The sequence below is a fragment of the Pristiophorus japonicus genome, chromosome 15 (genome assembly GCF_044704955.1).
Source record: "Pristiophorus japonicus isolate sPriJap1 chromosome 15, sPriJap1.hap1, whole genome shotgun sequence".
Lineage (NCBI taxonomy): Eukaryota > Metazoa > Chordata > Chondrichthyes > Pristiophoridae > Pristiophorus > Pristiophorus japonicus.
The window spans coordinates 59,003,810-59,027,911 of NC_091991.1; the positions used below are offsets into that span (position 1 = coordinate 59,003,810).

Genomic DNA, 24,102 nt, shown 5'->3' on the forward strand with positions numbered 1-24,102 from the left:
CCTATACTCCTTGAAGTTTAAAAGAATGAGAGGCGTTTGACAGGATAGATGGAGAGAGGATGTCTCCCCTTATGGGGGAATCTAGAACTGGGGGGCATAGTTTCAGAATAAAGGGTCACCCATTTAAAACATAAATGAGGAGGAATTTCTTCTCTCATAGTGTTGTGAATTTTTGGAATTCCCTACCCGAAAGAGCTGTGGAGGCTGGGTCTTTGAATATATTTAAGGTGAAGATAGATAGATTTTTGAATGATAAGGGAGTCAAGGGTTCTGGGGAGTGGGTGAGGAAGTGGAATTGAGGCTAGGATCAGATCAACCATAATCTTATTGAATTGTGGAGCAGGCTCGAGGGGCCAAATGGCCTACACCTACTCCTATTTCTTATGATCTTATGAAACTGAACTGGAGCAACCACTTAAATGTGGGGCTACTGGAACCAGCCAGAGGTTGTGTATTCTGCAGTGAGTGGATCACCTCCTGACTCCCCAAAGCCTTTCTGCCACCTAAAGGTACAAGTCAGGAGTGTATTGGAATACTCTCCATTTGCCTGGATGGATGCAGCTCCAATAACACTCAAGAAGCTTAACACTATTGAGAATATTTGATTGGCACCCGATCCACTGCCTTAAACAGTCACTCCTTCCACACCAGTGTGCCATGGCTGCAGTGTGTACTATCAACAGAATGTATGGCAACACCTCCCAAACCCATGACCTGCACCTCCGAGAAGGACAAGGGCAGCAGGTGCATGGAAACACATCACTTACAAGTCCATTTCCAGCATTTTTTTTAAGGGATTATTAGCTTCAGTAAGGGAAAGCTGAAAGTAAATTAGTTGCATTTTGAAGCAAAGTATCTGATTGCTTGCTACCTGTGTCACGTTGGCAGTTAGAACAACAACAACTCATATTTATATAGCGCCTTTAACATAGTGAAACGTCCCAAGGCGCTTCATAGGAGTAGTATGCGATACAAATTTACACTGAGCCACATAAGTAGATATTAGTGCGGGTGAGCTTGGTCAAAGAGGTTTGTTTTAAGGAGCGTCTTGAAGGAGGAAAGAGAGGCAGAGAAAATGTGAATGTTCTAATTAGTGACATATGTCAGACAAAGAGAGGAGGAATTAAAGAGTAAAATCTTCTAATTATCACCTGATTATCATCTATTCAGTTCACAGCTAGAAAATGTTAACATTCTACTTCATGACACCTGTGAGACAGAGAAAGAAAGGTGTGTCAATGAGAAGCTAAATAGAGACAGCGTGGCGGCCCCGACCGGCGAGAGACCATCAGCGGTAGATCAGGGCCATAAAATGAGCGGCGAACGGCGGCCCCTGGACAGCGTGGTGGCCCCGACCTGTGAGAGACCATCAGCGGTAGGTCGGGGCCATAAAAGGAGCGATGAACGGCGGCCATGGGCAGCGTGGAGGCATACCACTTCAAGGTACAGCGCGAGCTGGTGCAGGAGGGCGACGGCAGCGAAGAGGGATGTCATCAAGGTCCAGGTCGGTGATTGGAGCGTGGGCAGATACAGCAGGAGCGGCGAGGTCGGGGCGAAGGAGCAGCGACAGAGTATAGAGGGATGTGATCAGGACCCGGGAGAGGCGTGAGTTCGGGGTCAGAAGAGGTGTGGGCCCAGGGGCAGCACGGGCCAGCCCACACTGCAATATGTGTGCGCACTAGGCCTGTCTAGCAGAGCTGGTCTCCAGTTATTTTGGGTAATCCTTGCCACTGGACGAAGACCTAGCTCTGTCAAGCCCATGTGGTGGCTGGTGCGCAATGGCCACCATACATTCAAAAATCCATGCACAGGCATCTTCCACCCTTCAAGATGCAGTTCGGGATCTGGAATATTCGGTTCTTCATTGAAACACCTGTGAACTCATCCCTTTTTGGTATGGAAGCAAGTCATCCTTGTTTCGAGGGACTGCCTATGAAATAGAGACAGAGGCCCCAGAATTAACACGGAGACGGGAACAGAGCGGGGAATAGCCGGTGATGACAGCATGTGTAAAAATGTCTGATTTAAACAGGAATGCTTAATTATCATTTTACTTCTGGGTTTCACATCTCCATTGTGCATGAGTGGGCGTGAGGTGGATCCACATGATGTGATTTCCCCTCAACTATTTAAAGGCCCAATTCAGAGATGAATCAGAGAAGGAGGTTTGCAGGGTCAGTAAAGGTGAGCATACGGCTATATTCTCCCAGATTGTGACATCAGCGGGATAGCCAGCATCCTCAGCGTTGGCAAGGCTGGTGGTCCAGCGGAGAAGGGTGACAACATTAATGTGTCATATCTGCATTCTTTACTTTCAATTAATCTCAGATCATTTACAGATCAACATTCTCAAAGAGTCATTACTTAATACTATCCTTTTCTTTTCCCCTCCAGTGCCATCACATAAAGATCACAAGCCCATGATGGGAGAGGACAAAGATTTCTCAGAGGAGCTGATACCTTCTGAGGGGGCACCTTCACATGACCCAAGTGCAGCAGGCACCAGTGCACATACCAGCACCTCAGTTGATCCACTGAAGTCAAGAGCTTTCCCCACCATTGGGGATAGCTCCATAATATCTTGGGGCCCACTACCTGTCCTCGCCCTCTCCCTGGCATTTTGCACTTTCTTCTGCAAGGGTGGCACAACATCCCTATGAGTGGCTCCTGTGGAATGTGTTCATCCGATGGAGGTGAGAATCGTTCACATGCATAAGGAGTTTGAGTGGCATGCCTTTGAGGACTGTGCTAATGATGCCATTTCAAGATGTGTGATCAGAGTGCTAGGAGGTGACTGAGATCATACATATGAGTAGTGCGGTCACTAGCAGTGGTGGAGAGAGGAAACATGTAGATGGGACAGTACTTGGTTACTCTCATAGCACATGAGCAAGAGCAGAGAACGATGGAAGAGACAGCTGATGAGATTACCCACCAAAGGGAGCCGTCCTCTCCTCTGCTGATCAGGACAGAGATGGAGAACCCCTGGGGCCATCACTGAATAGGAGAATGCTGGAGGCACAGCAGCAACTGACTGTGGTATTGGCAGGCCTGATAGGCACACAGTCCACAGTGGCAGAGAGACCCTGCAGGACTCCATCTTCATCGCTGCACAATCAATCTGTCCCTTCCCCACTGCACCTTCATTCTGCTTTCACTCATGCCTTCAGAAGCTGCTATTGCCTTCACAGCTACTTCTGACTCTTGGCCATACTTTTTGCTTCCTCCTGCCAACATGTACACAATGATAAGCTGGCTCATACATGGACAAAGTTGAAAGCCATGGGCATACATTTGCCTTGCTTCCACTCTTGCTGCAGGAGAAGCTTGCACCCAAAAGGAGGGAGACAAACAGCACAGGTGGAGGTCCTTCCACGCTACAAACACTCACCTTTATGGAACAGGCTGCCATTGACATAATGGGAAGACACAGAGCAGTCAGCATGAGATTGTGAAGTTGGACGTCTGTCACAACAGGTTTGTAAGCATCTTCCCCATCTCTTATCTTTGTACTCAATTCTTTCAATGTCTCACCCACTAACCTGTTGAACAGGACAAACTGATATAGCATAGTACTGTCAACAATTTGGTAATTGCTTTCCATGAAAAGTATATCCTGACCCATGCGCCGCTCCCTTTATGTTTAGGTAATTAGCATAGGTTAGATTACAAGGGGAAAAATGATGGATTAAAGTGAATTAATACATTCATGATTAGATAACTGTTTTTCAGATTAACCATTTAACAAACGTAGCATGGGGTTTAAAGTTCGGGTTATTTGATCATTGAAGATAATTGGGTTTCATTGATACAATTGAAAAGATGGAGTTGTTGTGAACAGAATATGGAGGTCTGCAAAAACCACACTGATAAGCTGTTTCAGGGAAAGAAACATTTTTGGGAATCCCACAGATTTTATTGAACTGTGTCTGTTTGAGTGGAACCAGTGAAGGAGACTGGAGCATTGAAGGTTTGGGAATAAAAACTAGGAGCCGAGAGCAGGTAAGGCAAGGAGCCTGAGCAGGGTGAAGTGTAAACCCCTGAGACCAGCACAGATGAGGAAGATGGTCCAAGGAACAGCTATATGGTGGCAAAGAGCACACCAAACCAGGGGCAGATGGAGAAGAGAGGATCCACTCTGAAGATAGTCAAAAGTTATGGAGGAGATATGAAGGTAGAATAGAACAGGTGATAGTCCACAGCCACGGGAGGCAAGGAGCTAGCAGCTGAAAGGAGACCACAATGGCAGAGAAGCAGTGTCCTGAAATGATGAGAGCTAACAGGAGCAGATCAATAAAGCCCAGCAGCAAGTGAAGAATATGACAAATGCACAAACTCATTACTGTTAAGATACATTTAACTCATACTTGCAGTGTCTGGCTACTGTGTCAGATTGTCATTGATTTCTACAAAGAAACAAAATGAGAAGTGAAGAGAGAAAAAAGAATACTTTGAAACACCAGCATTAATGAACACAGTAATTTTTAGGAGGATGAAGGAGCGACAGCAGAAAATGTGTGACAGGACATGCAGTGCCGAAGCTATTTTAGGTATCTATGAAACCCAACCTATATAGTTCAAGAGAACAGCTAAAATTAGCTAAAGTTATTTCCCTCTAGAGGCAATAGACTGGTAATAATACCTGCCTTGCGAGATGAATAACTAACGAGTAGACTCAGTATTGTTGTTTTCAGAAGCATTTTTATCAAACTGAGGTACACTCAATTATTCAAGAAAAACAAATGACGTAGGCTGTCTTTTAGAAAATAATGGAGCATTACAGAATGTAATATAAGAAATTAAATCTGTAAGTAGTGGTTACACTGATTTTTTTTGCAGAATGAAAATACATTTTTTGACCAATGCAATTAGATTTTGAAATGTAATTGAATAGAAATAATTTGCAGTTTGTAAGATTTACAGTATAGTTAGTGTAGGTTAGATAAAAGGGGGAAAAAGGTAACTGTTTATCACATTAACCATTTAACAAAATTAGTACTGGGGGGTTACAGTTCAGGTTATTTAATAATTGAAGATAAATGAGTTTCATTGATACAATTGAAATGGTGGCATTGTTGCAAGCAGAATGTAGGGGTCTATAAAAGCTACACTGAGAAGCTCTATTGGGGACAGAAACATTGCTGTGCAGCAATTGCAGATAACAGACAATATATAAATGCATAAACAGGCATTGGTGACTGATACAGGTGGGATTGAAGTGTGTGGTTGTTGTGTAAAACAATTAGTAGATTGTTGGCGATGGAACAGTGTTGGGTTTCCAGGGATTGAGTGACTGGTTGGTACAACTACGGCTTCAATGGTCATGGTGCTCCCTAAATTGAAGCTTTAACAATGTAGCAGCCACTCCATTTGAGGGGAGAACGTTTGGAATCGGTATGGTGAGAAACCCCGTTTCTTTGTGATGTCTGAAAATCTTCCACTGAAGTTATGATAAACAATTAAGAGAGTTCCCATGAAATATATGGCACTTATGTCTGTGTACATTTCCTGTTTAAAAACCTTGCTTCCTGTTGTCACACTTTTTTGCCCATTGTAAATTTCTTTGCCAACAATTCCCATTCAATTTTTCTGTTAACCTTGATCATCATATTTTGTTGATGAACCAATTAAACCAGTCAAACTGCTTTATCAAAAAAAGCGCTGAGTTTTTTTTCTCGGCTGAAATTTCTGATGTACATGTGGTTTAAAACAAAATAATAAATGTAAAATGTTGTGCATTTCACAATAAGGTAATGGGCTCAATTTTCCCCAATGCTGTTTTTTGGCATATTGCCAGAGTTATGCCCATTTTTTGGGGGCCCCAACTACTCCAAAAAAATTAGTAGCAAGTTTTCCCGTTCTATTATTTGAAATTGGCGCCGCGCAGCCTATCCTGTAGCTTCGGGGGAATGGAGCCTAATGTCCACGCCGAAAAAACGATGCCCTCAGCTTCTGCGCATACGCAAATAAAAAGGACATTTTTGACGTGATTGCTATGGGCGCGCATGCCCAGTACAGCTCTCGGTCTGCATTTGGTCATTTTTAAAGAGCCAGTTGTGTGTGAGAACTTTAATTCTCATTGGAAAAATCGGAGCTGCAATACAAGATGCAACACATCTCAAGGACCAATAATTTCTTACAGGATGAAGTGGAGGCACTGGTTACTGTAATTGAGGCCAGATGACATGAGCTGGACACCAGCAGAGGTCACATAAAAATTTCACCAAAAGAAATGAAGAAACGCTGGAACCAACTTGCAGAAGATTACTGTGCAATGGTGACCACTCGAGGTCTAGAGGCTACTGCAAAAAGTGGCAGGACCTTGGTCAAGTAGTTAGTGTAAGTAATATTTTCATTTATTCAATGGAATTGCAATTGTAAATGTGACCATCTGTATATGTCCCACCCAGCAGAAAGACATACTCTCTAAAAAGTTATATTTTCATCTTTGCAGAGGAAGGTGGCACACAACAAATGGGAAAGAACTCGAATAGGAGGAGGCCAGGCAAATTTGCACCCATTGACACACTTGGAAGACAGGGTCGCTGTTTTGTTGGGTCCTGCCTGGAGAAAAGCAACTACCACTGCACAATCTGGGCCCACTCGGGGAAGAGGGTAAGTCCTGCAAATTCTACAGTCTGGCTTTCTTTAAATGTTAAGTACTGCGCGGGCTAAACATGCTTCGGTTCATGGAGTCTCCGTCAACTATGCTTTGGTTGATGCAATATGCTATCATTCATCGTGGTCCTTCAAATCAGCCCGCTACCTGCACTGTCTGTGCCTATTCATGCCACCTTGTCCCCTCCTCTGCTGCTAACCATTTGTTTGTTTAGTTATATTTTGCAGAACTTGAGGCCAACCCTGACAATACAAAAGATTCAGACGCAGATGAGCCTGACGAGAACATCCTCCAATCCCACCTTCCAGACCAAGAGCATGGGGGTGAGGAGGAGGGGAAGAGGGAGGTAATGGATGAAGCCCCCACTGTTATACTCACTCTGGAGGAGGTCCAGGTGCCAGCCCCATTCCGGAGTTCTACGAGTGTTGCTAGGACATTCCATGGTTTCCCACAGTCCGTGGCTGGGGATTCGCGAGGGGTGCAGCGAGGCACACCCAGGGCGCCACAGTCTGAGGCTCCGAGTCCCAATGGGGTGCAGCGAGGCACACCAGGGTCCCACTGTCCAAGGTTCTGGGGCCCAGTGGGGTGCAGCAAGGCACACCCAGGGTCCCCGCTTCTGAGGCTGCGGGTCCCAGTGGGATGCAGCAAGCCACACCCAGGGTGAGGAGGGGAAGGAGAGCTCGACAACGCTCTCCTGAGATGCAGGATCTAATAGATGTGGTTCAGATGATGGCAATGAGTGTGAAGAGCACTCACTTTACGCGGTCTCTCCTGGACACCATCAGTGGGGTGGGTGATGAGGTATCGGGAATGTCGGGAGAAGTAACAACACTCTCACGAGAAATGGGAACGCTGTCCAAGAACATGAGGGAGGGCATGTCGCAGGTAACTGATGCACTGTCGGGGAACATGAGGGAGGGAATGTCGGAGTTAGCTGCTGCAACAAGGGAACACACCCAGACCCCGCGCTCATTGATAGAATCAACTGCCACTCCCACTCCAATCCCCAGACCAGCCTCTGAAGAGGCTCAAGCCAGGCCTTCCACATTATCCCTGCCGCACCCACCCACCAACCCCCCATCAAGTGTTACCCAAGATGTTCGAAATAATAAGCTTGGTACCAACCCGAGAAATGCTGCACTGCAAGCAGGGGTGGAGTCAATGAGAACAAGCACAGTGGGCGGTCTTAGAATAAGATGGAGGAGAGATGGGTGCAGCCTTTCTTTGCTACTGTTGTTATTATTATTGTTGTTATTGTTGCAACTGTTCTCAAATTAAAAGTTTTTTGTAAGTTATGTAAATTTATAAGATTAAAAGTTTTTAATTGATCTTAAAGTTTTTAAGTGATGTTATATATGTGGACTTGTATTTACTCTGTACAGCCACCAGAGGGCTCTTCCCCGGATATTTAAGGAGGCTTCACAGGTTGGAGAGGCACTCTGGAGACCTGCAATAAAAGATTAAGGTCACACTTTACTTTGAGCTCACCGTGTTCAGTCTGGCTCTTTCACCATACATAACAAATGGCGACGAGATACAGATAGCGAATCCAAAGATGCAGAGAACAGTGGGCATCCTGGAGAAATTTTCGGAGGGAGATGATTGGGAAACTTTTGTGGAGCGACTCGGCCTATACTTCGTGACCAAAGAGCTAGATGGGGAAGAGAGCGCTGCCAAACGAAGGGCGCTCCTCCTCACCGTCTGTGGGGCACCAACGTATGGCCTCACGAAGAATCTGCTCACTCCAGCAAAACCCACAGAGAAATTGTACTATGATTTGTGCACACTAGTCTGAGAGTATTTGAACCTGAAGAAAAGAGTTCTGATGGCAAGGTACCGGTTCTACACCTACAAAAGGTCTGAAGGCCAGGAAGTGGCAAGTTACGTCGCTGAGATAAGACGTCTTGCAGGACATTGCGAATTTGAAGGACATTTGGAGCACATGCTCAGAGACTTTTTCATACTTGGCATTGGCCACGAAACCATACTTCGGAAACGTTTGACTATAGAGACCCCAACCTTGAGTAAGGCCGTTGCGATAGCCCAGGCGTCCATTGCCACCAGTGACAATACGAAGCAAATCTCTCAGCACACAAGTGCTGCTACAAGTACTGTGAACAAAGTGATGTTGTTTTCAAATCGTAACGTACAGGGCAAGTCACACATACCTGCAGCTGCACGTTCACAGGTGACTGAGAGTCCACCATCAAAACTGATGAATGCAACGGCATTAACACCTTGTTGGCGCTGCGGGGGTGATCATCATTTCCATTCATGCTGATTCAGAGTATGTTTGCAAGGGCTGTGGAACAATGGGACACCTCCAACGAGTGTGTAGGAGAGCTGCAAAGCATGTTAAACCTGCAAACCACCATGTTGCAGAGGAGGACAGATCCATGGAGGATCACGACGAACCAGAGCCTCGGATCGAGGAGGCAGAGGTACATGGGGTGCACACATTCACCATGAATTGTCCCCCGATAATACTGAATATTAAACTAAATGGACTCCCAGTATCAATGGAGCTGGACACGGGCGCGAGCCAGTCCATCATGGGCAAAAAGACTTTCGAAAAATTGTGGTGCAGCAAGGCCCCAAGGCCAATCTTAACTCCAATTCGCATGAAACTAAGAACTTACACAAAGGAACTGATTCCCGTAATCGGCAGTGTAACCGTAAAGGTCTCCTACGATGGAGCGGTGCACAAGCTGCCACTCTAGGTGGTACCGGGCGATGGTCCCACGCTACTCGGCAGGAGCTGGCTGGGAAAGATACGCTGGAACCAGGATGACGTCCGAGCGCTATCGTCCGCTGATGACACTTCGTGTGCCCAGGTCTTAAAAAAATTTCCTTCCCTGTTCGAACCAGGCATCGGGAAATTCCAAGGAGCAAAAGTGCAGATCCACCTAATTCCGGGGGCGCGACCCATCCATCACAAGGCAAGTACCGTACATGACGAGAGAAAGGGTAGAGATCGAGCTAGACCGGCTGCAAAGAGAGGGGTCATTTCACCGATCGAGTTCAGCGAGTAGGCCAGTCCTATTGTCCCAGTCTTCAAGGGAGATGGCACCGTCAGAATCTATGGCGATTACAAAGTAACTATCAATCGTTTCTCCCTGCAGGACAAATACCCACTACCAAAGGCCGACGACCCCTTTGCAACGCTGGCGGGAGGAAAGACGTTCACGAAGCTGGATCTGACTTCAGCCTACATGAGGCAGGAACTGGAGGAATCATCGAAGGCCCTCACCTGCATCAACACGCACAAAAATATTTTTGTTTATAACAGATGCCCGTTTGGAATCCGATCAGCAGCGGCGATATTCCAGAGAAACATGGAAAGTTCACTGAAGTCGGTCCCGCACACCATGGTCTTCCAGGACGACATCTTGGTCACAGGTTGGAACACAGTCGAGCACCTACAGAACCTGGAGGAGGTTCTTAGTCGATGTTACCGCATCGGGCTCAGGTTAAAACGCTCGAAGTGCGTTTTCCTGGCACCTGAAATGGAGTTCTTGGGAAGGAGGATTGCGGCAGATGGCATTAGGCCCAACAATGCGAAAACGGAGGCAATCGAGAACGCACCGAGGCCACAGAACGTGACGGAGCTGCGGTCGTTTCTGGGACTCTTGAACTACTTTCGTAACTTCTTACCAGGTCTCAGCACACTGCTAGAACCACTACATGCCTTAAAGGGGGCGAATGGGTTTGGGGCAAAAGCCAAGAAAATGCCTTTGTAAAAGCTAGCAAATTGTTGGACTGAAACAAATTGCTTGTGTTGTATGATCCATGTAAGCGTTTGGTACTAGCATGTGATGCGTCGTCATATGGCGTCGGGTGTGTATTGCAACAAGTCAATGATTTCGGAAAACTGCAACTGGTTTCTTATGCATCCAGGAGTCTGTCTAAGGCTGAGAGAGCCTACAGCATGATTGAAAAAGAAGCGTTAGCGTGTGTCTATGGGATAACGAAAATGCATCAATACCTGTTTGGGCTACAATTCGAATTGGAAACTGACCATAAGCTACTGATAACCCTGTTTTCCGAGAGTAAAGGGATAAATACCAACGCATCGGCCCGCATCCAGAGATGGGCGCTCACGTTGTCCGCATACAACTGCGCCATCCGCTATAGGCCAGGCACAGAAAACTGCGCCGATGCTCTCAGTTGGCTGCCATTGCCCACCACGGGGGTGGAAATGGCACAGCCCGCAGATCCAGCCATGGTTATGGAAGCATTTGAGAGTGAGCAATCACCCGTCACTGCCCGGCAGATCAAAACCTGGACAAGCCAGGACCCCTTATTATCTCTAGTCAAAAGCTGTGTGCTTCACTGGTTCAGTGTCCCAGTGGAAATGCAGGAAGAGATAAAGCTGGTCCAGCGGCGCAAAGATAAAATGTCCATACAGGCAGGCTGCCTTCTGTTGGGCAATCGAGTAGTGGTCCCCAAGAAGGGCAGAGACACCTTCATTAATGACCTCCACAGTACTCATCCAGGCATCGTAATGGTGAAAGCGATAGCCAGATCCCACATGCGGTGGCCTGATATCGATTCGGACTTGCGTTCACAGATGTCATACATGCTCGCAGTTAAACAATGTACCTAGTTTATGGTCTTAGCCCTATGGTCTGGAGAACACGTCGACTATGCAGGCCCGTTCTTGGGTAAAATGTTCCTTGTGGTTGTAGACGCGTACTCCAAGTGGATTGAATGTGAGATAATGTCGGCTAGCACGTCCGCTGCCACTACTGAAAGCCTGCGGGCCATGTTTGCCACTCACGGCTTACCCGATGTCCTGGTGAGCGACAACGGGCCATGTTTTACCAGTGCTAAGTTCAAAGAATTCATGACCCGTAATGGGATCAAACATGTCACATCTGCCCCGTTTAAGCCAGCGTCCAATGGTCAGGCAGAGAGAGCAGTGCAAACCATCAAGCAAGGCTTGAAGAGGGTAACTGAAGGCTCACTGCAGATTCGCCTATCCCGAGTCCTGCTTAGCTACCGCACAAGTCCCCACTCACTCACTGGGATTCCACCTACTGAACTGCTCGTGAAAAGAGCACTTAAGACAAGGCTCTCGTTAGTTCACCCTGATCTACACGAACAGGTAGAGAGCAGACGGCTTCATCAAAGTACATACCATGATAGCGCAAATGTGTAACACGAGACTGAAATCAATGATCCTGTATTTGTATTAAATTATGGATAAGGTCCCAAGTGGCTTCCTGGCACTGTTGTGGCCAAAGAGGGGAGCAGGGTATTTCGGGTCAAACTTTCAAATGGATTCATTCACCGGAAACACTTGGACCAAATCAAACTCAGATTCACAGAATATCCTGAGCAACCCACCTTGGACCCTACCTTTTTTGATCCCCCAATATACACACCAGTGGCAACCGGCACCACAGTTGACCACGAAGCAGAACCCATCATCCACAGCAGCCCAGCAGGGCCCAACACACCAGGCAGCCCAGCAAGGCCAGCTGCACAGCAGCCCAGCGAAGGCCCAACAAATGATTCAACACCACCAGCTTTCACACCGAGACGATCAACCAGGGCAAGAAGGGCCCCAGATCGACTCACATTGTAAATAGTTACACTATTGACTTTGGGGGGGGGGGGGGGAGTTTTGTTTTATATGTGGACTTGTATTTACTCTGCACAGCCACGAGAGGGCTCTTCCCCTGGATACCCAAGGGATCCCATAATCCCTTGGGAGCACAGGTATTTAAGGAGGCTTCACAGGTTGGAGAGGCACTCTGGAGACCTGCAGTAAAAGACTAAGGTTACACTTTACTTTGAGCTCACAGTGTTCAGTCTGACTCTTTCTCCCTACACAACAAGTGATCTTAACTGAAAACTTTGAAGTTTGATACAAGAATATTTTTATTAAAGTTAAGTTGAATACAAACAAATGTTTGTTAAACTTTTGGATAAAATATATTTTAAATTCTACTGAATCATTTCCATTATTTGTTCCATGAACACAGCACAACATTACGGAACAGGTCCAAACAGTAAACATGGTCCATTTGCTTCAGGCAGCAAAGCGTTCACAGATGGGCTGCTGGCGCAAGGCTCGAGCAATCGTTAACGGGGCACAACGGCCCGCCCTCCTCTGCCGTCGTGCTCCGGGTTCAGGTAGTTGCAAGGCTTCCGCATCCTCCTCCTCATCATCTGCATCTTCCTCCTCATCATCAGCCAATCTCACCTCAATGGGGTCTTCTTCTACGATCAGCTGCTGCTGTCTCATGATGGCTAAGTTATGTAGCATGCAGCACACAATTGTGGACTGACCGACAATCTCAGGGGAGTATAGCAAGTAGCCTCCGGAATGGACCAGGCATCAGAAACACTGTTTCAAAATGCCAATGGTCCTCTCCGTTATGCTGCGCGTCGCAATGTGCGACATGTATTCCCGGTCAGCTTCCGTCCGGTTTACACATAAGGGCGTCATAAGCCAGATGGCGAGGCCGTACCCTTTGTATCCCAGTAGCCAGCTCTGCCCTTCTGGCTGCTGCTGAAACATGGCAGATGCATAGAATGAAAGTGCAGCTGTAACCTTCACTTCAATTGACAAAGCAGTCCTCCTGACGTTTTTAGGTTGCAGGTCTGCTTTTACTAACTCACAGATCTCAGTTACAACTGTTTTGCGGAAACGCAGCCTTCTCACACAGTCTGCATCACTCAGGTGCAGGTATGAATGCCTGTCTCGATATACCAAACGTGGGTAAGGTCTCCTGCCCATCATCCTATGTGCTCCGAGGTTCCTCATGCGATGATGTTGAATTAATTATCTCCTCCGCAGTACCATCATGCAGAAGGCTTGCACGAGGTATGGCATTGTCAGTATTGCCCCCCATGATTAAATTGTACCTTTGCAAGAAGCTCAAAACGGCAGGCAGAACAAGCATCTTTGTTGTCTCTCTCCCCAAGGTCGACGCCCTAGTATGGACCATACCCAGGTCAGCGCATGCACAATAGGCCTGCTTAGATTGGGAAACTCCCCCCACTCCACCCTGCAAAGCACTAAACAAAGCACAAAAAGTAATATGTAATTAATTAATAAATAAAAAATAGAAGGAACCCTGCACCTAAAGCACCAAGACCAAAATAATAAGCAATCAATCAATCAATAAATAACAAATAAAAAATAGAAGTCCTACCTTAGGGAACACAGTGGGCCGCCGATGAGGGAGCCCATTCGACCAGGGCTAGGGGCGGCGTGCTTCGGACCCCTCCCACACAGCCTGCAGAGCAACGCGGAGATTCGGGCTGCGAGGAGCTATTGCACATACGCGCACACTCTAGCGCACATGTGCAGAGGTCTCGGCACTGTGCGCCACGCCGAGGCCGAAGACATCCTGAGGAGCGGGGAGAAATGGAAGGTAACTTTTCGGCGCCCTTTTTAGTCTAGAAAATCGGCGCACCTTGGGCCCATAGTTTGGGAACAGACTAGACATATTCCTGAGGTGAAAAGGAAGCGCATCCAAAGCTAGATCACCCTGGATGACTAAAGATTTGAAATCAAACAGAAAAAGGAGGCTTATGATAAATGTCAGATTCATAATACAGTAGAAAATCAAGCAGAAAATAGAAAGTGCAAATAACTGAAAATGGAAATAAGAGGAGCAAAGAGAGTTTGCGAGAAAAGATTAGTAGGTAACATAAGAGAGCACTAAAGCATTTTCTAAACATATAAATAGTTAAAGAATAGTCAAAGGAAGGTTGGAGCCGATTCGGGGCCAAAAAGGAAATCTTCTTGTGGAGGCAGAAGGCATGGCTGAGGTACTAAATGAGTACTTTGTAATGGTCTTCATAAAAGAGGATGCTGCCAATGTCACTGTGAAGGAGGAGGTAGTAGAGAAATTGGATAAGATAAAGAGGTACTTAAAAGGTTGGCAGCACTCAAAGTAGAAAAGTCACCCGGTCTAGATGGATTGCATCCTACGTTGCTGAGGGAAGTAAGGATGGAAATAGCAAAGGCTCTAGTCACAATCTTTCAATCCTCCTTGGAGATGGGAGTGGTGCCAGAGGACTGGAAGTTCGCAAATGTTACACCTCTGTTCAAAAAAGGATGGATAAATCAGATATCTACAGGCTAGTCAGCCTGTTATCCATGGTCTAGAAACTTTTAGAGACAATTAACCGCAACACAATTAATTGGCACTTGCAAAAATAAATGAAAATCATCACAGATTTGTTAAAGGAAAATCATAGCTGACAAATTTAACTGAGCTCTTTAATAAAGTAACAGAGTTGCTGAGCGCGGTTGATTTCTGGAAACGAGTTATCTAACTAGTATATCTTGCATACCATCTTATTGTGTATACTCAGGTTTACAAGCGATAAAGGGTACATATTAAATACAAATATAAAGAAGTGTAAAATACAGAATACACTATTTGCAGAATAATGAATGGAGTCAAAGCACCAACAAAATTCCAGTATACCATTTCATGAAAATGGAATTTGATTTGTTCAATATAAATAGCTACAAAACATTCTATCCTATGAGTAATTCTGAGCAGTGCCATAGAAAATCTGCTAAATAAAAATATTTATTTATTTTTAGTTTAAATTAATTTCAAACAAAGCAGCATTCATTCCATCATATCAGGGCCAATGCTTTATTTTTTCTTTTTTTGTAGCCAAGGTAAGCTGCCTGTCAAGCCGACATTCCCTTTCCCTGCAATTTGACAGTGATTCTCCAGCAGTACAAGGTATACTGGCAGATGTGAATGATTCACTTCCATGCAAGTCACTGAACCTGACCAGCACAATACATTTAAGCTAAGTGGTACTACAGTACTTGGATAAAGGATTTTTTTTTTAAAACCTTGATAAAAATTGTAGCTTACATTTTTTTTAAAACAAACTTTGTCACTCGGAGGACTTCTGACATTAAAGACAACTGGTTGGGAGGAGTAATTCTGCAGGAGATGAATGAACCCAAAATGCTGGCTTAATCTTATTTTTCTTATGATTGTTTTTACAGAGCATTACATAATTTGGTTACAACAGCAATTTCAGTGTATCTGCTATAAATATTGAAATTACTTTTGTTGTAAATGATGTGAAAGAACAGAAAATATATTTTAAGTCAGTCTTGTCACCACTATCCCTTTGTCAGAAAGACATTTTCTACATATGTTTGTGATAGGGAGAAAAGCTTCATATAACTTTTTGTCATCATAGCGTTCCACGCAAGCACTGCTACAATCCATTTCAATGCAATTTATGTGTTTGCAAAGAATTGCAGGGAAGTTTTCAAAATACTTCTTTGAAGATGATGCTTCTTTTGAAATATGATTACAAAGTATAATTCATGTTAGCATCTGTCTTTATCTTGATGTTATACCATTTGTTTAAACTTTTCATGTTGGTAACATCATCAGGGTTACTAACTGGGAGGGGTGTGGGAGTTGAACAACTATTTGTAGAAATACAGGGCTGAAGTTTCCCCAGGAGTTGCTCCTTTTTTTTGGAGCAACTTGATTTTTCTGGACTATATTTTTAGTTTCAATTCTGGCTATTTAATTTGCGCCAGGGTAAGTGAATTAGATTTTCTTCTTAGTTCAGTTTTTTTTTTCAAATGGGGGCTTTCCCAGCCACTTACCCCTGTTTTAGGTGTTTGGCCAGCATATAGTTGCTCCAAACTAATTTAGGCCAGCGTATGTTGCCACTTCTGTCCGCACAGTAAAACCTTACATAGAGTTAAGGAATCGGCGCAAGTAACTACATTTAAAGCACCACCAAGCACCAAACAAAGCACAAAAAGTAATAAACAATTAATTAACAAATAAAAAATAGAAGGAACCCTGCACCTAATGCACCAAGACCAAAGTAATAGGCAATTAATCAATCAATAACAAATAAAAAATAGAAGTCCTACCAAAACACGGCCCGGGAAGGCAGTGGGCCGCCGTTGAGAGAGACCATTCGACCAGGGCTGGGGTGGGGGAGAGAGGAGAGGGGGGGGAAAGACGAGAGGGGGAGAGAGGAGAGGGGTGGAGAGAGGAGAGAGGGGGGGAAGAGAAGAGAGGGGGAAGAGAGGAGAGGGGGGGAAGAGAGGAGGGGGGAAGATGAGGGGGGGAGGGAGGAGAGGGGGAGAGAGGAGAGAGGGGGGAAAGAGAGGAGGGAGGGGGGAAAGAGAGGAGGGAGGGGGAAAGAGAGGAGGGGTGTAGAAGAGAGGAGAGGGGGTGAAGAGAGGAGAGGAGGGGGAAGAGAGGGGGGGATGAGAGGGGGGAAGAGAGGAGAAGGGGGGTGAGGAGAAGGGGGGAGAGGAGAGAGGGGGGAGAGGAGAGGAGGGGGGGCGAGGAGGGGGAGAGAGGAGGGGGGAGAGGAGAGGAGGGTGGAGAGGAGAGGAGAGGAGGGGGGAGAGGAGAGGAGAGGAGGGGGGAGAGGAGAGGAGGGGTGAGAGGAGAGGAGGAGGTGAGGAGAGGAGGGGGGAGAGGAGAGGAGGGGGGAGATGGAAGTACCCTCTTGATCAAATGGTACAAATCCTCTGGAAGGTGATGGAGCCCATTCAGCCAGGACTAGGGGCGGCGTGCTTTGGGCTCCTCCCACACAGCGTGCAGCGTGCGATTACAGAAACGGCCTGCCAGGAGCTACTGTACATGCGCGCAGACTCTAGCGCGCATGTGCAGAGATCCCGGCACTGTTTTCAGCGCCGGGATCTGGCTCCGTCCACCACGCATTCTGATGCGCTGTGCCACAGGTCAAAGGCCTGGAACCAACGGGGAGGATACGGAGGTAAGAAATCGGCGCCGTTTCTATTCTACTTGCAGAGGGGCAAACTTGGGCCCACAGTCAATAACCCAAAGATGATTGAGTAAGCGTCATTTTAACAGACTGCATACACAGATCTTGGGCCATTTCCCTTGCGTATATCCTCTGTACCCATAGTTAAATTAAAAATATTACAGAATATTCAAGAAAACAACAAAAAGACAGAAAAACAGAACAATGCCAACTCATCATTCTTGTAAATAACGATGGTATTTCTTATCTCCTATTTTTAAGAGATACAGAGAGCAAACCTTTCTCTTTAAATGATAAACAGGGTAATGTTCTGACGTGTATCATCTTAATCCAAAAAACTTTAAATTTAATTAGATAAAAGTTTTAGATCACCATCAATGTTCCCTGTAATGTGTGGGCCCTTTAACTGGCTACACGGCTCATTCAGTATTTAGTGCATTTTTATACTGAAAAGCCCATGAATGGCCTGTGCGGGACCCTCCACAGTGCTGTGTAGCCACACAGCTTAGCTGTAACATTGATCACCATATAGAATTGATTAATGAGAATTTAAGTTAAAGTTTTTTTTTTAATTGTAAATTAATCCTCCTGTTGCAAGTATAATATGATTTAATCAAGTTTTAAAGACAGATTCATCACTAAAACCCCTCTTCAGCTGTCAGCCTTGGCTCAGTGGTAGCACTCTCACCTCTGAGTTCAAAAGTCGTAGGTTCAAGCCATTAAAATGTCATGAACAGGTACAGGAAATAATCAAAAAAGCTAATGAAATACCGGCCTTTATATCTAGAGGACTAGAAGTTATGCTACAGCTATACAAAGACCTGATTAGACCACACCTGGAGTACTGAGAGTAGCTCTGGGCACCACACCTTAGGAAGGAGGGAGGGAGTGCAGCGTATATTTACCAGAATGATACCTAGACTCCAAAGGTTAAATTATGAGGGGAGATTACGCAAACTAACATTGTATTTCGCGAAATTAATAAGAACATAAGAATTAGGAGCAGGAGTAGGCCATGCAATAAGATCATGGCTGATCTTCTAATCAAGTCCACTTTCCTGCATTATCCCCATATCCCTTGATTCCTTTAATATTCAAAAATCTATCGATCACGGTTTTGAAAATACTCAACGACTGAGCCTCCACAGCCCTCTGTGGGTAGAGAATTCCAAAAGTTCACCACCCTCTGAGTGAAGAAATTTCTCCTCATCTCAGTCCTAAATGTCCGTCCGCTTATTCTGAGACTGTGACCCCTGATTCTCGACTCCCCAGCCAGGGGAAACATCCTACTTGCATCTACCCTATCAAGCCCTGTAAGAATTTTGTGTGTTTTAATCAGATCACCTCTCATTCTTCTAAACTTTAGAGAATGTAGGCTTAGTCTACTCACTCTCACCTCTTAGGAAAATCCCTCCATCCCAGGAATCAGTGTGGTGAACTTTTGTTGCACTCCCACTAAGGCAAGTATATCCTTCTTTAGGTAAGGAGACCAAAACTGTACACAATACTCCAGGTGTGGTCTCCCCAGTGCCTTATATAATTGCAGTAAGACATCTTTCTTCTTCTTAGGCAGTCCCTCGGAGTCGGGGATGACTTGCTTCCACACTAAAAATGAGTTCTCAGGTGACGAATGAGACCTACAGTCTCTGTCACAGGTGGGGCAGATGGTGGTTGAAGGAACGAGTGGGTGGGGTACTTGAGTTGCCGTGTGCTTCTTCCACTGTCTACGCTTGGCTTCAGCTTGCTCCTGACGAAGAGACTCGAGGTGTTCGGTGCCTTCCCGGATGCTTTTCCTCCAATTTGAGCGGTCTTGGGCCAGGGATTCCCAGGTGTCGGTGGGGATATTGCACTTTTCTAAAGGAGGCTTTGAGAGTGTCCTTGAAGCGTTTCCTCTGCCCACCTGGGGCTCGCTTGCCGTGGCGAAGCTCCGAATAGAGTGCTTGTTTTGGGAGTCTCATGTCTGACATGCAGACGATGTGGCCCATCCAACGGAGCTGATCGAGCGTGGTCAATGCTTCAATGCTGGGGATATTGGCCTGAGCGAGAACACTAACATTGGTGCGCCTATCCTGCCAATGGATTTGCAGGATCTTTCAGAGGCAGCGTTGATGGTACTTCTCCAGTGTTTTGAGGTGCCTGCTGTACATTGTCCATGTCTCTGAACAATATAGGAGGGCGAGTATCTCGACTGCTCTGTAGACCATGAGCTTGGTGCCGGATTTGAGATTCTGGTCTTCAAACACTCTCTTCCTCAGGTGACCGAAGGCTGCACTGGCCCATTGCACCTCATCGTCGATGCCTGCCCTTGTTGTCAGTAGGCACACGAGGTATGGAAATTTACCCACCGTTGTCCAAGGTCTCTTCGTGTAAGACATGTTTACTCTTAGTCTCAAATCCTCTTGCAATAAAGACCAACATACCATTTGCTTTATTAATTGCTTGCTGTACCTGCCTGTTAACTTTCAGTGATTCATATACAAGGACACCCAGGTCCCCCTGAACACCAACATTTCCCAATCTCTCACCGTTTAAAAAATACTCTGTTTTTCTATTTTTCCTACCAAAGTGGATAACTTCACATTTCTCCACATTATATTCCATTTTCCATGTTCTTTCGCACTCACTTAGCCTGTCTAAATCCCTTTGAAGTCTCTTTGCAGCCCACAAAGATTCCCACCTCGTTTTGTATCAACAACCTTGGATATACAGGTGCAGCGCCCCAAGTCCGGAACCGTCTGGACTGAGGCCGTTCCGGATTTTGCGTTTTCCCGGATTTTGGAACGTCTTTCTGACGTCACGAATCCGGAAACACCCAAACCCAGGTTCAGGTATTTCTGGATTTCGAAACATCAGCAGGTGGGTGTTCGCCGGGCGATGAGGTCGTCGGGGGTGGTGTTCGCCGGGCGATGAGGTCGTCGGCCGGAGCCCCGCCACCGGAGAAGTGTTCGGGAGGACCCCGCCGCCGGGGAAGAGTTCAGGCAGGCCTCGTTACCGAGGAGGTGTTTGGGCAGGGCCCGCCGCCGAGGAGGTGGTTGGGTGGGGCCCGCCGAAGAGCTGGTCGGGCGGTCCCATCGCGGAGGAGGTGTTCGGGCAGGCCGGTGAGGAGGCCTCGAGATAAGGGCAGTGGCAGCGAGGCGAGGCCCGAGGTCGGGCGGCGGCGAGGCCCGACGTCGGGCGGTGGTGAGGTGAGGCCCGAGGTCGGGCGGCAGCAAGGCGAGGGGCAGTGAGGCGAGGCCCGAGGTCGGGCAGCGGCGGGACCGTGAGGTCGGCAGGGTCGGCGGGTCCGGATTCCAGAACATTTTACGGATTCCGGATGACCCTGCCACCAATCGGTCTGTAGTCCTGATTCCGGAACATTTCGGATTCCGGAACTCCGGATTTTGGACACTCAACCTGTGTTACATTTGGTCCCCTCATCCAAATCATTGATATAGATTGTGAATAGCTGAGGCCCAAGCACTGATCCTTGTGGTACCCCACTAGTAACAATCTGCCAACCCGAAATTTATTCCTACTCTCTGTTTTCTGTCGGTTAACCAATCCTCAATCCATGCTAGTATATTGCCCCCAATCCCATGAGCCCTAATTTTGTTTAATAACCTCTTGTGTGGCATCTTATCGAATGCCTTCTTAAAATTCAAATACACTACATCCACTGGTTCTTCCTTATCTATTCTGCTCGTTACAACCTCAAAAAACTAACAGATTTGTCATACATGATTTCCCTTTCATAAATCCATGTTGACTGCCCAATCCTATTATTATTTTCTAAGTGCCCTGTTACCACGTTCTTAATAATTGATTCTAGCATTTTCCCTACTACTGGTGTCAGGCTAACTGGTCCCCGTTTTCTCTCGCCCTCCTTTCTTAAATAGCAGGGTTACATTTGCTACCTTCCAATCTGCGGGATCCTTTCCAGAATCTATGGAATTTTCAAAGATGACAACCAATGCATCCATTATCTTTATAGCCACCTATTTCAAAACTCTAGGATGTAGGCCATCAAGTCCAGGGGATTTGATTTATCAGCTTTCAGACCCATTAATATCTCCAGTACTGTTTTTTTACTAATACTAATTTCTTTCAGTTCCTTATTCTCGCTAGACTCTTGGTTCTCCACTATTTCCGGGAGGTTTTTTGCGTGTTCTTCTGTGAAGACAGACACAAAGTATTTGTTTAATTTCTCTGCCGTTTCCTTATACCCCCATTATAATTTCTCCCGTCTCAGCCTGTAATTGACCCACATTTACTTTTGCTAATCTTTTCCTTTTTACATACCTATAGAAGCTTTTGCAATCTGTTTCTATGTCTCTCGCTATTTTATTCTCATATTCTATTTTCCATTTCGTTATCAATTTCTTGATCCTCCTTTGCTGAATTCTAAAATCCTCAGGCTTACTGCTCTTTTTGGCAACATTATAAGCCTCTTTCTCTGATCTAATACTACCTTTAACTTCTCTTGTTAGTCATGGCTGGACCACTTTTCCTGTGGCGTTTTTGTGCCTTAAAGGAATGTATTTTTGTTATAAATTATGTATTAATTCTTTAAATGCTAGCTATTGCCCGTCCACCATCATACCTTTTAATGTAGTTGTCCATTCTACCTTAGCCAACTCGCCCCTCGTACCTACGTAGTTTGCTTAGTTTAAATTTAAGACCCTAGTTTCGGATTTAACTAAGTCACTTTCAAATTTAATATAAAATTCAATCATATTATGGTCACTCTTCACGAAGGGCTCCTTTACTACAAGGTTATTAATTAATTCTTTCTCATAGCACAATAATAGATTGTTAAGGCTAAGGGTGATTTGATTGCAGTTTTCAAGATATTAAGCGGAACTGATGGGGTGAAACCATTTCTGCTGCTTGGGGAGTCTAAGACGAGGGGGCATAGTCTAAAAATTAGAGCCAGACCATTCAGGAGTGAAGTTAGGAAACACTTCTACACGCAAAGGGTGGTAGAAGTTTGGAACACTGTTCCGCAACAGAAACTGATGCTAGGTCAATTATTTATGTGCCAAATCTGAGATTGATAGATTTTTGTTAACCAAAGGTATTGAGAGATATGAGGCAAAGGCGTGGATATAGAATTAGCCATGATCTCACTGAATAGCAGAATAAGCTCAAGGGGCTAAATGGCCTACTCCTGGTTTTATGTTATTATTCTTTGCAATTTTGTATGCTCTTTCCTTTAGTTTTATGTTATCTCACCTCTTTTGTCGACTACGGATATTGTATTTGGTAAGTAGAGCTATTACCCTTTAGGCGTACATACTGGTCCCGAGTTAAGTTAAATTCTTTTTTCAACAGCTCCCACTGTTCTTCTGTAGTTTTACCCAATAAGTTTTGACCAGTTTGCTGTCGTCAGTCTCTGCCTTATCCCCGTTAAAGCTAGTCTTAGCAAAATCTAGAACCTTAGTAATTGTGTTACCTTTCTCCTTTTCAAACCTAACATTGAATTTGATCATATTATGATCACTGTTAGATAAATATTCCCTTACGGTTAGATTATTAACTAAATCTGGCTCATTACTAAATCTAGTATGGCCTGTCCTCTTGTTGGTTCTAGAACATATTGCTCTAGAAAATTTCTTGAATACGCTCAAGAAATTCACTACCTTTCTGATTTGAGCTACTTTGCGATATGAAAATTAAAGTCTCCCATTGAAACAATTCTGCTTTTGCTACAAGTCTCTCTAATCTCTGAACTAATACATTCTGCCACTTCATGGCCACTATCAGGAGTCTTGTAGATAACTCCCATTAGTTTAATGCCCTGTCTTATTCCACAATTTTAACCAGAGTCTCCAGTGACTGCTTTCCCTTACCTATATCTTTTCTTACTAATGTTGTAATAGTGGGCCCAAATTTGCCCAGGAGTTGTTCTGTTTTTTTTGGAGCAACTTGATTTTTCTGGAGTTTCTTAAAAATCCCCATTCTGCACATATAATTTGCGCCAGTGTAAGTGAGTTAGTAAGGATTTTTTTCAGTTTAGTTTTTTTTTTCAAAAGGGGTTGTTACGAGCCACCTACACCTGTTTTGGCCAATTAAGCCAGTTTGGACAGCTAATAGTTGCTCCAAACTAACTTAGGCCAGCATATGTGGCCACTTGTGGCCGCACAGAAAACCCTTGCGGAGAGTTAAGAAATCAGTGCAGGTAGCCAGAAATGGAGGGGGGCGGGGGGGGGGTGGGAAGGGAAGCGGAGAGGATCTTACAAAGCACTAAACACCTTCACAACAACATTCAAGAAGCATAAAAACCATCAATAATAAATAATAAATAAATAAATAAATAATAACAAATAAAACTTAAGTCATACCTTCCTACCTCGGCCCGGGAAGTCAGCGGGCCGACTCTGACTCCTCTCCAACTCTTTCCGACTCCCTCTCCGACTCCGACTCTCTCGTGGACTCTCCGAGGACTTCTCTCCGACGACTTCCAGGACTTCCCTCCGATGACTTCCAGGACTTCCCTCCGACGACTTCCAGGACTTCTCTCTGATGACTTCCAGGATTTCTCTCCGAGGACTGACTGCTCTCTCCGAGGACTGACTGCTCTCTCCGAGGACTGACTGCTCTCTCCGTGGACTGACTTCTCTCTCCGTGGACTGACTTCTCTCTCCGTGGACTGACTTCTCTCTCCGTGGACTGACTGCTCTCTCCGTGGACTGACTGCTCTCTCCGTGGACTGACTGCTCTCTCCGTGGACTGACTGCTCT

General features: G+C 45.6%; 1 protein-coding gene across 1 annotated transcript in view; it reads right to left on the reverse strand.

Moving 5' to 3' along the window:
• cacna1c (calcium channel, voltage-dependent, L type, alpha 1C subunit) overlaps nt 1–16,584 on the reverse strand; it is a 1,034,505-nt gene extending 1,017,921 nt beyond the window's left edge. Inside the window, exon 1 of the mRNA XM_070900503.1 lies at nt 16,515–16,584. The gene's annotated coding sequence lies outside the window, so the exon portion shown is untranslated. The remainder of the gene's footprint in view (nt 1–16,514) is intronic.
• Nucleotides 16,585–24,102: the final 7,518 nt, after the last annotated feature.